A 6,036-nucleotide genomic window follows, 5' to 3' on the forward strand; every position below is an offset into this window, starting at 1 on the left:
AGGCTGGTAATGTTTGTTTTCTTTATCTGGGTGCTGGTCACATAGGAGTGTTCATATTGTCAAAACTCATCAATTTCGATATGCGTACTTCTCTGTGTGTCATACTTCAAGATTTAGCAATGGGGAGCCTGGGTGGCTCAGTGGGTTAAGCGTCTGCCTTCAGCTCAGGTCATGATCCCAGGGGCCCGGGCTCAAGTCCCGCACTAGGGTCCTTGTTCAGCGGGGAACCTGCTTCTCCCTCTGCCTGCCGCTCCTCCTGCCTGTGTGCTCTCTCTCACAAATAAGTAAATAAAATTTAAAAAAAAAAAAAAAAAGATTGAGCAAAACCAGAATAAAGGCAGCAGTGACCCTAGACCCAAGACATGAATACAGATGCACCATACCTTTGACTTTACTCTACCTGGAACCTTGGACTTCTAGTGACAGCTGGGAGTTGACATGAGGGTGGGCACTCGGGTTCTTGGGGGGACAGCTCTGGGAATGTGGAAGCAGGGCTAGACCAGCTCTGGTTTCCTCCTGTCCCCTTCCACTCTGTCGGGTCTGGGGAGCACCTGCTAAGAGAGGATGTGTCTGGTGGGATCTGCCGAGTCAGTGAAATGGCCCTTTTCTTGCTGTTGTGATGCCCGGGGGCAATCGAGGTGATGTGTATCCCTTTCTCTTGGTTGTGGGGCGTCAGGTGGGCCTGGAGAAATTGCAGAATCTGGCTGCTGCTATTGCCCTCAACCCAGACATCCTTGACCCTCTGACAGCCACGAGCTGCCTGTCAAACCTCAGCATTTCAAAGACTGTGCCAGCCTGGAAAGTGAGTGGCGTTCATTGGGAGAGCATCTCCTTTCATATGGCAGTTATATGCTGCTAAAAATACCAGAGCACCTTATGTAAGCCCACAGTTACGTAGTTGGCGCCTTATGTAAAAGCACTTAGTACACCACGGCAGTTCATCAGCGGCGCGCTGCAGTGACGGCTGTGGGCATCATTACGAAGTTATGGTGTGTCTGCCTGGCAAGGAGGGTGGGTGATTGTCAGTACCCAGCCCTGCCTGACTCATGCAGCTGCGCTCATGCCTGCGGTGTGCTGGTGTTTCTCGGCTTTGCATCAGGCCATCCGAGCAACTGAGTTGATGCCGGGGTTTATAAAGTTGCCTCTTGCTTGGGCCCCACCCCCTTCTCATTCACCAGTGATACATCCTCTGATTCCCAGAAATGTAGCATCTTGGATTCAGAAGGGCCTCCTCTCCATCCAAGAGTCCTCTCCCTCAGCAGCCAGAAAGGGTGGCCATTTGGCCCGTGCTTGGGAGTGAGCGGGGCAGCCCACCTCATTGTGGGGGGATGATGTGAGTAGGAAGGAGAGCAATGGAGCAGAGCCAGGGCACAGAATACGCCAGGGAGACCAAACTGCCGGGCCAAAACTGACAAGAGGAAATTTCACAGGGATCAGATTGATAAAGCCATGGGATCTGAGGCTTAGAAAGGAATGTCACATGGACATCAATTTGTTAAGATAAAAAAGGCACCCGCCCTATGACACAGGGATTCTGTTTCTCAGGATCTGCTCTGAGGAAACCCTGGCGTGTGTGCACAGGTGGAAAGTTCTGGGACAGTCTTTGTGGTAGTTTGCAGTCGTGAAAAACTGAGGTACAGTCTGAACCTTCACAGGTGGTGGAATAGCTAAAGAAACTCAATCACACGGTCTGTCTGATACAGCCGCGTTGCTCCATGTGCCTGTAAATGGCTCGTCCTCGCTGTAGCAGAGTGTTCTGTCGTGTGTAGCCCCCCAATTTATTTGTCCATGCTGCTGCCCATTGGACGTTGGGTGATCTCCAGCGTTTTGGCAATCACAAATAGCGCTGCTATAAGCATTCAAGTACGTGCCTTTGCACCACAGCCTTTTGCCCTTAAGACGTAAAAAGTGGTAAAATGAAGGGGGGTTTGGGTGGCTCAGATGGTTGGGCATCTGCCTTCGGTTCAGGTTGTGATCACCAGCTCCTGGGATCGAGCCCCACCTCAGGCTCCTGACTCAGCGGGGAGACTGCCTCTCCCTCTGCCTGCCATTCCCCCCTACTGCGCTCTCTCTCTCTCACATGAAAAAATAAAATCTTTTTTAAAAACGGTAAACTGAAAAATTAAATAGGAAGTTGGAAACTGGCGCTTTAAGCCTCCATCTGCCCTACCTCTCCAATTCACCCTTTTGCTCTTTAAACACAGTCCGTCCCAGGCTACGCCAAGTAAAGGGCCCTGGCCACAGGAGCCACACTTCTAGGACTATCGCTGTGTGTGCTTGGGCATGCACGCTGCTTCTCTATACATCCGTTTCCTTACCCATAAAATGGGGATAATTGTACTTTGAATTTCACTCAGTGGAGGATTAATTAAGGGAACAGCGTCTGCACATAGTACGCGCTCAGTCAATGTCAGTAGCGATGACCGCTGCCAAAGGCACCCTTTCTCAGCACCCCGAGACACCCTGCTTTGGGCGGCCCCCCCCAGGAGTGCCAAGCAAGGCTCTAACACACAAGGAGGCAGCAACTGAAGACAATTTCACCACCTCCCAGGGGAGCAGAGCGGCACGAAAAAGCCCTCCCCCCACACCAAACCACTCTCTCCCTGCACCTCTCCGGTCATCGGTCATCGAGAACACCGTGCAATGGCCTTCACTCAAAATATGGCCTCAACTGGGGGCACTGTTCTAGAGTCATTAATAATGGCACGTGCCAGCAGCCCAGTCACAGGCTGCTGGGGCACCGACAGTGCCCAGAAACCACTGCCTGAAAAAAAAACCCACATTTTTAAATGTTTACACGAAAGGAGAGTGAAGCATAGTATTTTGTATTTTTAGGCGACAGAGATGGAAAAAAGCCCCTGGAAGCTTACAGTGCAGAGACCTAGGAGCAAGAGACTCAGGGCCTCAAGCTAGTGGTTGCCATGGCAACCGTATTTCACAGCAGGAACTCATTTTCATATGACAGTGACCTGCAGAGGGAGGAAGGACTAGGAAACTTCTTTCGTTGAAGGAGGTGCAGTTTGGAGGGGTGGGGTTGATTTTGTTGACCAAAAAAAAGCAGGCAAAAGTGCCTTAAGGGACAGACATGACCCAAACTACCTGAGGGCGCTGCAGGGTTCCCTGTACCACAACTTTTACTTAAGACAGACAGACAGACAGACACACACACACACACACACACACAGATGTCCTGTTTCTAAGGCCTCAGGGCAGATGTCACAGCCTCTCTGAGTCACTTGTCCCATCATTAACCATCTGTTCTGTTACAAAGTCTTTTCCTGGAGTCCCAAAGCAACCAGCTGACCACACCACCCACAGAGGCCACGCACCTGGGCCAGGTGCCAAGAGGACATAAACACTCCTCGGACTGAAGCACACACTGCCCCGAACAGCAAACCCTAGCACTGGAAACGTCTTCGGAGCCAGGCAGACTGGAGTTCCAACCTGTGCCCTGCCCGCCAACAAGCTGTGTGATGCAGCAAGTCCCGAACGCTCTCTGGGTTGGTGTCCTCATGGGCAGGACGAGACAATAATTACAGCACCCACCCCTCTGGGCATTGGGAGAACACCTGGAAAGATCAGCACACTGCCCCACTCCCAATGACCCCTCAATAAACAGCTGCTATGGTTAAGAGCCGGAAAAGCATCTCTCACACCCATGATACACCTGGAGGCTGATGGCAGAGAACAAAGTATTCAATTGGGTGGCACAAACTGTAATGAATCCATCAATAACCCAGCAGGAGTGTAGACGGATGGGGATCCGGATGGCTGGAAGAGTCTAGGACAGAGGTGGAGTTTCAGTCAGACCCTGAAGGATAACAGGGAGGTATTCCTGGATGTTTGGGGGTGGGAACTCCTTTCTCGAGTGCTTGCAGGGAGCCTGGGTCCTGGGGAGCCAGGAGAAAGGGAACAGTCTTCAAGGGCACGGAGGGCCAGAGATCATCAGCAGACAGCTGCACCAGGGCACCACGAACAGGGAAAGCCAAGAAACGGGCCCCCAGTGCAGCCAGATGGGTCACAAGGCCTTCCCAGAGGCAACAGTGACTGAGCGTGATCCCAGAGGCTAAGGGCAACGGGGCTGAGCGGGCTGAGTGTGGTAGGGAGGGAAGAAGCTGCAGGCCTGGAAACTGGTTTGGGACAGTGAGGCCCCATGAATGAGGGGCGGAAGAGCTCCGCCTTGTGTGGGAGGAATGCAGAGCCGGTGAGGATTGTCAGGGGAGGAGGGTCAGCCGCAGGGCAAAAGCAGGAGTCTGGGACCATCAGTCCACCGGCGACGTGGCAGATGGACCGCAGAGGCTGGACGGGATGCTGGCACCAGGGAGACCTGCTAAAGGGCCTGGAGCCCCGCCTGAGATGTTCGAGGCCTGCAACAGCCTCGGGGTCAGAGAAGCGGTGAGGGCCGGGGAGACACTTCAAGGAAAAGGGAGAGACACTTCAGGGAAAAGGGAGTATTAACGGAGGAGGGAAGCCCATTGCGGAGGAGCAAGTGAGAGCAGCTGCATGGGAGGAGGCCAGACTCGGATGTGCGGAGCCTGGGATGTCACTGGGGCCTCCTGGGGGCCAGGATTGACGCTAGAACCCAGAGAGGGGGGTTGCCCTGAGGGGCTTCTGAAGAAAGCACCTGAAAAGCTAAACACAGCACCTCAAAAAACATCCCCCTAAGGAGGGAAGAAGGCTCCAAAGAGAAAGAACAATGGAGAAGAACCAAACCAGGAGAGTGGGGTGCCCCAGAAATCACAGCAAAGAAGGCTGCAGAGAAGACACGCGCACACAGGGGTCCGCTTCCCCGGCGGAAGGACAAGACCAGCAAAAAAGCAGTGCTTGGAAACAAGATGACTTTGAGGACAGCAGTTTCACAGAGTGGTGGTGGGGCCGGGCTGCACCAGGCTGCGGAGGATTAAGAGGGGAGGCGTGGAGCTGAGAGGCAGGCGGCAGGTGCAGAGCACTTGTCTGGAAAATGTGACAGTGAGAGAAAAGAGGAAATGAAGCTCAGGCCTCTGATGCCTGATTTTTTTTCCCCCAAGAGATGGGAGGCCAAGTGAATGTCACGGGAGGATGAGGGGCATGAAGACCCCGGTAAGGGCACATTCGCTTAAGGTAGAAGGGGGGGGAAGGGGCAGAGACTGGACCACAGCCTGGTTCTGCCAATGCTCTTACCAGGGTGCCCAGGGCCACCCCTGACCCCCCAGACCCCTGCTGCTAGGAAGATCAAAGATCCCCCGGAGCAGCACAGGAAGAATCCGATCATTCGCCAGAATGCCCCTGGCCCTGATCTCACTGAGGCTAGGTTTCCACCTTCTGCATCACACCTCTCCCTAGAACGGACGTGAGGGGGAAGGGATGGGGGGAGGGAGGGTATAGACAACCCAGATGGGAAAATTCGGTCCTCAGCCTTCCCAACAGCCAGGCAGGTGACAAAAGTCTCAGACCTCCCGGTAGAGCCCTTGCTGAAGCCCAAGAAAGGGGCTTCCGCCCCAATAGCTCAAGTGTCATGGGCACCACTACGAGCCCAGAGCCTTCATTCTGATAGCAATGAGGCACCCTGGATGGACTTCAACACTTCCTCCAAGTCTTCCGCCTGGGAAAAACAGGTGAGCCTGAGGGCTCGGAGTGGGTTTCTGGAGGGTTAGAAAACAAACCCAGAGAAGGATTCTCGGACTTAAAGGGGCGGGCAGCGTGAACCACTGGAAGTCCTTCTGGCCAGTGAGAAATACCCACATCCCGCATTCACACGCTCCTGGGCACCAACGTGCCATCGCAATCCCACTCCCGACCACCTAACTAGGAGCGAGAGCCCACCACGGCGCCCCAAGCCTATCGCCCAGAGTGTGGGATCCTCACCGAGGGCAAGTCTAGCGCAGAGGGGCCGCTGCTCGACCACACCGGGCCCCTCCCGCCGCACGTGCGCGCCCCGGCCGGCAGCCGGCGGCGGGCGCTCGGTAAACACTGCACTTGCAGACTCGCTCGCGAGCTACGCTCACCCCAGCGCCGCCTGGCGTCCGCAGCCGCGTTCGCCCTCCCTCTCGCCGCCCC

At 54.7% G+C, this 6,036-nt stretch overlaps 1 protein-coding gene across 2 annotated transcripts in view; it reads right to left on the minus strand.

The window, feature by feature from the left end:
• RPH3AL (rabphilin 3A like (without C2 domains)) overlaps nt 1–6,036 on the minus strand; it is a 161,339-nt gene that overhangs the window by 135,260 nt on the left and 20,043 nt on the right. Inside the window, exon 1 of one of the 2 annotated variants that reach the window (XM_034640607.1) lies at nt 384–572. The exons of the other annotated variant lie outside the window; for it this stretch is intronic. The gene's annotated coding sequence lies outside the window, so the exon portion shown is untranslated. Of the gene's footprint in view, nt 1–383; nt 573–6,036 lie in introns of those variants that run through there. 2 annotated transcript variants of the gene reach the window in all.

Source organism: Ailuropoda melanoleuca, chromosome 13, assembly GCF_002007445.2.
Source record: "Ailuropoda melanoleuca isolate Jingjing chromosome 13, ASM200744v2, whole genome shotgun sequence".
In the NCBI taxonomy this organism is placed as follows: Eukaryota; Metazoa; Chordata; class Mammalia; order Carnivora; family Ursidae; genus Ailuropoda; species Ailuropoda melanoleuca.